This window comes from Sinohyriopsis cumingii, chromosome 9, assembly GCF_028554795.1.
Source record: "Sinohyriopsis cumingii isolate HCF-2022 chromosome 9, ASM2855479v2, whole genome shotgun sequence".
Classification (NCBI taxonomy): domain Eukaryota; kingdom Metazoa; phylum Mollusca; class Bivalvia; order Unionida; family Unionidae; genus Sinohyriopsis; species Sinohyriopsis cumingii.
In genome coordinates, this window is record NC_142969.1 from 88,418,559 (window position 1) to 88,430,897 (window position 12,339).

At 38.4% G+C, this 12,339-nt stretch overlaps 1 long non-coding RNA gene across 1 annotated transcript in view; it reads left to right on the plus strand.

Moving 5' to 3' along the window:
- LOC149792190 (uncharacterized) overlaps positions 1-12,339 on the plus strand; it is a 109,250-nt gene that overhangs the window by 37,368 nt on the left and 59,543 nt on the right. The window lies entirely within an intron of this gene.

Below are 12,339 nucleotides of genomic sequence, written 5' to 3' on the forward strand. Positions count from 1 at the left end.
TTGCATTACCTGGTTGTTTCCGATCCTTTGCAAATCACTGTTGGCGACCGGTCAAGGCTGCCGTATTTCCTTTTCTTTTTCTCTCAAACCTTTTCTAGAAATCAATAGCCGTAAAAACTTGGCTGTCTGCTGTCCTTTCCCAAAATGTGGTGTACGTATGGAGCTATTTTCCACTTCAAATACATATAATACATGCAATCCGCATCGAAGACGAATTTTTTGGAAAAATAACTCTTAAATTAGCGGACCTGCAGGGCCTAAATACATTATCGTTGACTTCACGTTGACTTCACGTCCGCTCAAACACTACAATGACTCCCAAGAAATCAACAACTTGCCTTCGATTTGATCTTTCAGCGAATGCTATCAGCGACACAACAAAACCGTTGGTATGTTTCCACTGCTAACGGCGATACTAGCACTAATTACAGCAGAGAATTCAGCTGTTGCAAAAACAGCTGCACTTTGCACTGTTGGAACTGCTGCAGGTATGGCGCGAAAAAAAAAAACAAAAAAAAAAAAACTGAAAACAGGACACATCATAAATACCTCAAAAGAATGACGGGGATTAAGATTACCAGGAACGTTTTACGGTCAAGGTCTGAAACTGCCAGGGACGCTTAATTAAAGCTTCCGATGTCCAATTTTGATTAAACATAACATCTTCATAGGATTTGTCATGTCTGATAAGTACCGCAAGAACCAAACTATGTTCAAACCGATATCATTCATTTAATTGGAAGTTTCCTCACTAGTACTCATTGGGTTGCATACGCCGTTGACCCAAGCAGCGTTTTATTATTTTGATTGGTACTGACTGCCACCACTGAGAGAATTTGTGAGTGTATCAGCAGAGTGCAAAACACTGGAATCTGCTTTTCAACATTACCATCACAGACATTAACGTATCCACCTATATGCGGTCCAGATGTACTAGCTATACTTATAGCCCCGTAATTGTCGTAAAAGTCCTGCATGAGTATTCTATCAGACGGCATATCCGTCCAACATAGATTTGAACAGGTTACTAGTTTATAATGGTAGATCTGTAAGCAGCAAGGCCCAGGGTGATATAAATTTATCCAAATATGCAACACCAGATGAATTTGCTCATCTTGTGCGATTCGCAGATGTTGACACAAATGAGGTTGTTGTTTTTCAGGACCAGAAAGGACGTTGGAAGACAAGCAATATCCCATTGACAGATATTATTCTGCGAGTTCCAGTCGCGACCGATAACAACTTAGTGGTGTTTAGTAAAATCGGTAAGATTAAAGACGATGACGTGGCAACAAACAAATACGAGGACAACAACTACACCACGATCAGTAAATGTGTTGGAAAAGCCGATGATGGAATGACTGGCGATTTCAACATAAGGAGAAATATCATTACTAATTTGATAGAACCAGAATTAGACAATGACGCTGCGACGAAGAAATACGTGGACAACATCAGCATCCCGATGATGACCTCGTTAATAACAATCAATGATGGACTGGTAACATTCAGAACTGAATATAAGAATGTAAAGGCGTTTATAAGTTTTCGTAAAAACATACAGAGAACCATAGATAATTTCTTTGGAAATCGAACGGTCATCAACATTAAAGTCTCTGCAATTAACAAAAACTTGTTGATCTAGTCACTAGCATCAACTTTTGAATCAATTCGATAAACAGTGAACTCGATACAATCAAAAAGATTGTGGCTGGTGTATTTCATACGACCACGCTCATCAAGTTTACATTGTGGCGACTGGATTAGGAATATGGTCATATCAAAATAACACCATCAGATATACCGCTGAGGTTACCGGGGTGTATAAGGTCTCGTGTTTAGTGCTGCTTGATTTAAGATAATTGCGATATATCCATGGCGTCATTCCAACGACAGATTTTCTGAAACCTTCTCAGTCATGTTAAATCAAAATGCCGAGGAAACATATTTACTGGATCCAGAATACAAACAATTAACTGCAACAACGTATTGGTGGTGTCTGGAATTCGTCGCGAAAACATCTCAATTGGTATTGAATCCCGAACAATCCTTTCGGTCTAATCAAGCATGTGCGTGGAAGGCATCGCTAGAAAAAATATCGACGAGAACATGATAAACACAAAAATATATCGCAGACGAATCATCGTCATCGACAATGTTGTATACGTAGTTTCCCCGCTGGTCACTGGAACAACGATGTTAATCGGCTTATTGTCAGCGACGCACGTGATAACGACCGTTGTTTGAACCGGTGCCTATGTTGTTGTTCGTGTTGCTGGTATAATCAATGTTATCGCGAAAAAATATGTACATGTGCCAGTACAAAGTAGCACGAGCACATGGAAATAACTTACGCTGCGACATCTGCGTGCATAAATATAACATAATGTCAGCCTTGTTAAACGACCGTGTACTATAAGACAATGTATTTGCTGCAGTTAGGGATATTTACTATTGATATAAACGATAATGCCAACACAACGTTTTCAACGTTGCCAGCGCCACATTTAGAATCTGACTAATAGATAATAATGACCGCATACACAATCACACGACTGGAACAGATCATCGCTAACACAACGGCGCCGACGACCACATTGATATCATCAGCGTCAACACGGTCGGAGTTCGATATTGGTTTTCCACCTGCAATAAAAGCTCCTAATGGTCAGTCCCTTGAGATCCACTGTCACAATTACGACTTTATTATAGTTATCCAAATATCAAAGAAAAATCATTTGGTGAATTATCCTTCGTACATTCACTGGTATTCTCGCATAAAACCAGCCCGGTTGGAACGGTTCCCGTCTGGGAAGCCGTCCATGTGCCAAGAGAATCATAGCAAATCGAACAAATATATGATGATCTTCAACTTAGAATTAAATCTATAATAGGAAAAGAATCAAAAGATCGCTATCAAAGTACACGAGCCAACGCTGAGTGCCGCCATTGAAATATCGACTACGGATTACTCCCTTAAAATATGTAATTCGTCTATCAGATCCGTGATGGGACGGCCGCTGGAAGCGCCAGCTTATGTTGAACCACCACGACCACAACGATCTGATTATTGTTGTTGCAGACATGCATCAGTTACAATTCTAGAGCTTAGACAACACTATCAGTGGATGAGTTTGGTAGAAAGACATAACGAAAACAATAATAAATGCTGCAATATAGTGGTAACTTTGTTGGACACTAACAAATAGATTGGGGAAGTTCTGGCATAGGTTAAAATAAACGTAGATGAGGCAGCCTATGTTTGACGAGGTTAAATATACCCAGATTGTCTTTGATGTAAAAGCGACGAAATCAAAATTAGAGAAATTGCACAAATTGGGGTTTTCTGGTAAATCGTTTATTGATAAAATAACTTAGGAACATAAAAATGCACAGAGAAAAGTAATTTACCTCTTATACTTATTTTCACATACTCGTTTGATTGTAATAGCATATTTCATATGCAACCAAAATAAAACGATATAAACGAACCAACAATAATTAATTCGATGTTTGAAAAGGGGCATTGCCAATGAAGTTATGTAGCTTGTAGAGTTACACGAATAGCATAGCAAGGGATATTAAATCAGTTGGGGCAGATCTCTAAAATGGTTTCTTCTTCTTCCTATTTTTTTTCAGTTTGCCATGCTAATATACACATAAAATTACAAAGTAAGTATATGATCATGATACATATGGAGTGCAAATATGTTGGCCTAAATTGTAACTTGAACGAATACTATGTGACCAAATGAAAACTATTACATGTAAAAATCGTTTATATGTCTTTCACAAAGGAGGCTGTTATCCGCAAACACTGTTTTTGTGTATGGATGTATGACACATGTTTCTTTCCAGTTACTTGATTCATATAATGTAGCTACTATATTATTACTCTAGCCCTATGCAATTCTCAACGTAACTGTTATTTTGCACACAGGCAGAGCATTAAAAGTTGTCCATGTTTGGGTTCATATATTTATGTTTTAATACATTATATAATCCTTACAAGTAGTGCACTCGTTAAGTTTCCATCCACACCCCAGCCATCAATGTGTATTTAAATATGTTTCTCCATTACTCAAACTTTTCCACGCTCCTTTATGCAAGCAAGATATAACTACAACAATAATCCCTTCCAGATATTTATCATTGAAAATGCAAATTGGCAACACTTTCATTTAGTGGAAGCACGATATAGTAGGAAACCTTCTGGAGGAAACCCTTTGTTAAGATGACTTTCGAAGATAACAGTAATTATATTTTAAAGGTTGTTTGGTGGACATATCGGATATAAAGTTGGCGCCATTTCCATTGTCGAACAACAAAGCATCATGAGAACTTTGTTGATGGAAGCACAATATCAATATTACCAGCCAAATATGAGAATTAGATATATAAATATATCAAGATATTCAAGTAGCTATTAAAGTCTACATAGTAAAAATGAAATCGGCAACATTTTTGTTATGATCAAACAAACCTCGTAACTCTTTCAGTGAAAACCAAATGCTGATATGATAATTCATTCTCTGGAATAAGTGATGTTACGACTAAATGGGCATAAACAACAGAACGACGCAAAACCAACATGTTTTTCTACTAAACAACTAGGTTAATTATCAACGTTATAAAAAAAAGTGTAAGAAGGGCTTTCAGTATTATATATTTATTCCAAAATCATATTAACAAGTTCATTTAAGTCCAAAGGAATTAAATACTCAGAATGAAGTTTAGAGCATGGAATGCACTTGTCTGCCAGCAACCCTGGTTTATCAACATGACATTCGCAAACCCTGATGTATCAAAATGGCATTCCTTAGAACTCCTTTGAATAATACACAATAGTCCCAGAATACTATTTTAGTCCAGTGAGCACTTTGTAGTTCCAATGAATATTCTAAACAATTGTTACCTCTAAAATAGTATCTAAATAAGAAATAAAATACGTCTACAGATTTGACGTTGCCAAACATAAATAAAAATGAGAAATTTGTCCAACACTACCTGTTTATATACAACTGTAAGATATAAAACATGCATTTCGAACGTCCTCTTACATTACAAATTATAAGTATCAAACATCTCAAACGAAAATATATTACATGATCCATCCAATTGGAAATAAATTAATTGTTCTAAGAACCAGCTAACCAACCTGTCCAATGAGAGACAATCCCAAACTTGTCACCATGTGTACTACTAATGTTATTCCCGAAATGTTGGAGAATACACACACACACACACTGAGGATCAGCATGGACTCTCGAAAGATGTTTAAAGACGGAGGTCCATTTATTGCCGTATCACCAGAGTCGTTTATCCAGTTACATATCACGAAACTGGGTTCCGCAAGTGTCAGTTACAAATGTGAACAATTTTGATAATCGTCGTTTTGAATAGGCGATTTTGTCCGCGATATACCCAGTCAGTGATCACAAATATATGCCTCAAAAATACCGGCTACACCTGGGTAAACGCAACTTACGTGTTATGGAGTTTTCTAGGCAGGTTACCAAAGCCTCACTAAAGAAATTTGAAAACTTAACTCAGGTATTGCTGTTAATGCTTTCACCTTCGACCAAGGTTTTCATCCGCTGCCTCTTCTTTCCCTCGTGTCATTGATAAATATATTCATATCCATTTGTTGTTGCTGACTGATATGAAAAAAAAGAACAGCATTGACATCGCATTACGTATGGATCAAGGATATTGTTCGGCTTCTTGACCGGAACAGCAAACACCGTATTTGACACTCCCGAATTGCTCACCAGTGACGATTGTTACTGCGCTTGTATCAGTGAAAAACAACTGCGTACGATCATGCCTATTAGTTGTAAGACAATGTAAAATTTACTGCAGTACAGCGAGAGATGAAACACACGTATGTCATATATGCTTTGCTAACAGTGCAACAATACATTCCATAGGATGATGATATGTTGTGGTTCGATGTGGTGGAAAATCATCGCTGCCAGTCCTTTATCGTGCCCAGAGTGCGACGTGCATAGCTCAAATCGAACGAAGTCACCGCGCAACGGACTCGACAGCAGGTCGATTCACCAGCATCCACAAATACGATTGTTGATAACATTTGTGAGTTTTCCGCAACAACTCAATGCTGGATTTGTGAAAAAGATTTCTTTGACAAAGAACAAAGGTTTTCACTGACGAAGAGCAAATCCCGTTCAACGTTGAAAGGAAAAGTCCTGCTTCCATAGTTCTATGTCACTGTCACATCACTGGTGCGTACAGAGGTGTTGCGCACAACGCGTGCAATGTGCAGTTTAAAATTTACCCCAAGAAAACCAAATTCTTTTGGTGCTACGTAACCATAGTGGGTAAGATGGCCATTAGATAAGCCAATCAGTAGCGAAGGCATCGGACAAACCGATTAGCGTGATCTCCAACAAGTTGGAAAAATTCATGATATTTTGACTGGGAGAATAGCAGTTTTTCGATTTGATACAATTTATGAATTCGTAATTGGAGAAGTTAGTGAATAATCGTACGGCGTATAACTTTCAAATCACTTGTCGATACTGTCAATAAATTACAGACCTGATAACAAGAAAAGGTATGTATCCGTACTGGTACATTCACGACTGGGACAAACTTGCTGAAATTCACTTGCCACCAATCAAAGTATTTTACTTATCTTTGTCACGTGATGGAATTTCCACCAACGATTACGAACATGGAAAGAAAGTTTGGTCTGCGTTAGGGTTTCAAAAACCTCAGCAATTATCACCATCTATGCTCGCTGACGTGTTTGAATCATTTCATGACACCATCATGCACGTATTCAAGCTCGATGCCGCGCAGTTTCGTCGCCTTGTATGGGCTGGGATACTTAGTAGTCCAAGACTAAAATCGAGTTGAAATTGCTCACTGACATTGACCAGCATATGTTTATCGAGTGAGCACTTCGTGGTGGAATATCTATGGGAAGTCACTTATTCAGTCGTGCCAAAAACCGCGAGGTGTCCGCTATAACCCCACTGACAACAACAGTTTGGTCACGTGATTCCATACTAACAATTTGTAGAGTTTGGCTATGATTCAGCAACTTGTGGTTGATAGATTTCAGTGGATCGATCCTGTGTACATTGCGCTACAAGAAGACGTGCACGATCATGACATCCAAGGTGATCGCGGATACTTCCTTAAAGTTGACCTGGCACATCCCGAGAATTCACACTGGGCCAGAAGCGCTGTATGTGCCCTGTTCGTGGTTCTCCCCGAATCAGTCCTCGATTGTTGATGTGTCCGGCCGCAATACATCGAATGAACGAAACTGGTACCGATTCTTCGGAACAAACACATCTATATAATGAAAGTGAGAAATCTGCAGCTGTACTTGCGATTGAGTATGAGTGTTACCAAGATCAATCGATTGCTTGGAATTCGCCAGGGAGCTTGGGTCGTGTGCTCCTATGACAACGGTCACCAACGAATTTCAAAAGGACTTTTACAAGCTCAGGGTCAATGCCGTGTTTGAAAATATAACGGCTAATCTGCACGAAATAATTCGAGTCTATCTTGTCCACGATAATAGCGAGCAAGACAGACTTCGAAGGATCACTGCGAATCCGGCCATTGAGTTCAGACAAATCTTTGATGGTGGATTACTTTCCATTTAAAGTAAAAACTCAAAACTCAAAGTGAAAAAGCCAGTCTTTGTGATAACTACCGTGCTGAACTTGTGGAAAGTACTCATGTAAGAGTTTTACTATAAAAAGATCAAACCACTTTGTCATGATCGGCTCACGATGCTGTACACCGACACTGACTCATTGCTGATGCATATAACCACTGATGATGTGTACGCAGACATGGCACGGCCATGTTTGGTGCATGAGTTTATACTAGAGATTATCCGAAAGAACATGGGTTGTTTAGTGCCGCCAATGGAAAGGTGGTTGGCAAGTTCAGTGCATGGGTAAAACTAATCGAAAGGTATGTTGGACTGCGGCCAAAAATGTGTTCGATTTTGGTAGGACAGCCGAGCTCTGCCAAAATCATAAAAGTAAAAGATATTCCAAAAGAGATTGTCCAGAAGATCTCAAACACGATTTGTGTTTGGAATGTCTTCGAGACCGTCGTGACGTCGGACACGCAACAAATATGATCTGACCCAGGAACCATCAGAAGGGTGTATTCGGTATACACCAAAATGAATTTGTCCGCGCTGGATACCAAGCGATGGATACTTCCTTACTGAATCACATCTTACGCGTTTTTTCAACGTGCTCTTGCAATTGCGTCTCTTTCCATAATTATCTGCGATATTCCTACCGGACATATTTATTTTGGATGAATTTTGGGGTTTTGATTGTAAAATTGACGCATTCGTGTGTTCTGAAAACACGATACTTGCGTTGTCCACCAGTCAAATCAATCGCGAGAAAACTCTACAGGTTCGAGCTAAACAGCGAATCATGTTATGAAATTCTTCCCGTGTCCGGTGATTAAACCGACAAAGAAATTGCCGAGGCCTCCAAAACAACTGTAAAACAAATGGCATCGCTTACTTGTTGGAGAAACTAAAGACGTCCCAACCATGTATCAGTCGATGCTGGAAACACATATATAATTTAATAAAAAGGTCGCCAATGGATCTTGGAAGACCCAATTTTTCCTGGTTTGACTCCACCATCAAACCTGACAGATTAAGTGATACCAATGTACGATCTCAAAGCATATGAATGATATGGACAAGGTGGATATTCAGGAAGTGTATTGTGTTTAATATGCCTCTGGTGAACATTTAGAGTATTATAATGACGTATTTAATGGATGTAAAGATGCGAAAATTTATGATACTTTTTAACTGGAAAGAAAAAAGGTCAATTTCATCCAACCTTTGAAAATGATACAGACGAATATTCGGATGAAGCAGCCGCAACCTGGAACAAAATATGTGCCACTACTAGAACAAAGGAAATTAAAAAATATGCAGAAACACCAAAAGAAAATACAATGAACCTACACATACACCTATATATCATACATTGTAAAACCACTCAAAGTGGATAGAAGAATATGTAGAAAGTTTGGCGCATCAACCGTTATCAAGATGCAGAGGCAAAACAAAAACAAGGAAATGTCCATGGCGTATTGTTTGACATTAACTATTTTACGGATCCATTATAAATACATGTGGTGTCTGTTCATGCGGGCAACAAGTTATTAATGAAGCCAAATCTGTTTGACACCGGTTGCTCACTAATGATCTCCTGGGTTAAGATACATATTGCTCACTGGTGCAATAACTTGTTGAAGATTTTCATGATGTATATTGCTACGACACCGATAATGAGTTCTGACACAGCAGAGGCGGCGTGTGTGCTGCGCGAAAGTTATACATCAATTCAACATGTGGTTATAATTACAGCCCAGAGCGTGATCTCGATGATCACCATCTCATCCAAGAAAACATAATTCAGTGTGACATTTTCTGCACATGTGGCCGCTGGTGAATCGCGCAAGCTTGAGATCGCACTAGCATCTCTTTGTGTGTACGAGAGCTTTCGCAATATCCAATCCCAACCGTATGGTGGCATGCCTGAGAACAATTAATTTGTGTTTTCATCAGACACTCATGCGATCTGGCATACTATGGAACTTTCATTTTGGTAGCAGTCTATTTTGCATAGGATTTGACTGTTAAATGTGAACACGTCATTGTTAGTTTAGTGTAAGAGAATCTCGAAAGCAGGCTTTTGGCGGCCATTGAGAAACAGGTTCAACTCAGTAACATCGAGTTTGTCAAGTACAGTCGGGTTGTGCTCTTGGACGTTAAGCCATATAACATCCTGAAAGGCAAGGAATACATGCTGGGGTACGGTGATTGTTTATGGGTACCGTTTGTCCAAAATAATTGTTCATTTGCCGCACTTTGCTGGATATCCTTCGTTTCGGCTTTAAATGCCACGGTGCTCATATCAGAAGCCGTCTACCATTACATCTTAACAAGAACGCCAGACACAAATTTTCAACAAAAACTGTGGCCCACATGTGGGGATTGTATGACTAAGCTAAATATTTCTCCTTCTGCCACGTCATAATAAATAATTTTATCATTGGATAACATTTTCCACACTTGAGTTTTCACCTAAACAACAAATAATTGTGGATCATGCCTTTCAACAATAGCATTATTTACCGTGCTTCTCAATCACTCGCTGAAATATAAGAACAGCAGCAAAGGAAACAAGAAAATCAGTATCAGTGGCCAAAACTAGAAGAATCGAAATCACAGCAACCACTTGGAATTGCCTAAAAGTCATCAAAACTATATCAAAGCAATCGCTAATGCAATCTGGAGAAAATTATTGATCAAGGCAGGGAAATACCTATTTGGACCCTCAATAAAACTCCAGCTCCTCTCAAGGCAGAAGTGAAGGTACATGCTAGACGTACTTTGAGAAAGGAGTGTGAGTCTTGGAATGTCAACAACTTGATGATAAAGGATCCATTATCACGAACAAGGAGAGCATATGTATCTACAAAAAAGCCAAAATTAAAATTCGTGAAAAAAGGATATTTGCCTTCAGGGCATCCTGAACACAAACGGAAAATGGACAAACAAGGAAAGGGAGGAGAAAGCACATTTTAACTATAACAGTTAAAGGCTGTCTTGAACATTTTCCTTTCCAAATGTAGCTACGCTGTCATCGTCGTCATTCTTGCTAAAATTGCAAAATCAGCTTATGATGTTGATAGTGGTTTGATTTCACGCCGACGAAGAACTTTTCTAAAGATGTTTTGTATAATTGTATTTCTTTGGGGTTATTTAGGATTTGGTTTATGTCACACGTGATTGATAATCATTGCGAAGACCCGATCATCACGCTGATACATTTTATTGGAAATAACGATCTTTGATTGATAATAAAACAAATGCTAGTGATCTTAACCATCAAATAGAATATGTCCAATTTCACATGAGGATGTTTGTAAGTGTATAACTTGTGTCGAGTTGTATCTATGCATGGCTACACTACAAAACAATATCATTTTCATCCACTTTCACATTAGTTTGTATAAATGGCTATGAATAGTACATAAAATGCCTTCAGTTGTAATTTTGACTGAGAGTAACTAGCGTCTTGCCCTATTGCAACTCAATTTGGTTATACACGTGTGTTTCATTCTCCATAAACATTTATGAACAGCTCCCGCCATTCCATCATTCGGCATCTTTGTACTGGTTAGCATTGTTATGTAAGTTTGTGTATAAATGACCTTTTAAATCAACCCCCTTTCATTATCCATTGTGTTATCGTGTATATGTGGGCATTGTATAGTCAAGATGAATATTGTATTGTCAGTAGAAAGTTGTCCCCATCATTTGTTAGGTAGTATCAAAAGAGTGTAGCATGTGTTAACACATTCCTTGGTATTTCTTTTCAATTGTTACATTTTTGGCAACCTTTGAAATGTTCTGGATGTTTTCCTTTCATGATATTTTTCAGTCGTTGTTAAATTTGCTAAAAATGTTATTATTATTATTACTCATAACGTCCTGGTCTGTCTAAAGCCATGTGTAAATCCTCATTAAAGTAGCTTTTTGACTGTTAGCCCTACCTTTGCACACATATTGGAATGAATATATCAGTACCTATAAATGTTGGTTGGTAATACTGTGTAATGGCCAGTAAATATCAGAACTAGTCGGTTACAATGTGTATTGTCTAACAGACATGGTGATGGCCAGTACATGTTGGGGCTGGTTAATACGACTGTGTATTCGTTATATAGTGTGGATATCGGTTTTGGATTAGAATACATGGGCACTGGTCGGCACGTGTTTGTGCTGGTCAACCAGACGTATATTGATTAGTAGGCGTTAGTCAGTATGTGTAGTTGCTATGGAGGAGTGTTGGTGCTGACCAGTAACTACTGATGCTAGTCAGTACAATTGTATGCTGGTCAGTAGTTTTGCGTGCTAGGCAGTAAGGTGACATATTAGTAATTAGGCGTCGGTGTTCGTTAGTAGTTATGGGTCATTCAGTGTCTGCTGGTATGTGCGGGTATTGGTCAGTAGATGTGAATGCTGACCCATCAGACTGTGCTGGCTAGTAGGTGTCGATGTTGGTAAATATGTATGGAAGCTGGTCGGTAGATGTAAAGTTTTGATCAGCATGTGGTGGATTGTTAGTCAATACTAATCTTGTAAGCTTTTCCAAGATTTCATTTCCCCTTATCGATATATATATATATATATATATATATATATATATATATATATATATATATATATATATATATATATATAACATTAAATTTATAAGGCAACATTATATTCCTTTTATCTGTATATGCTGCATTTCA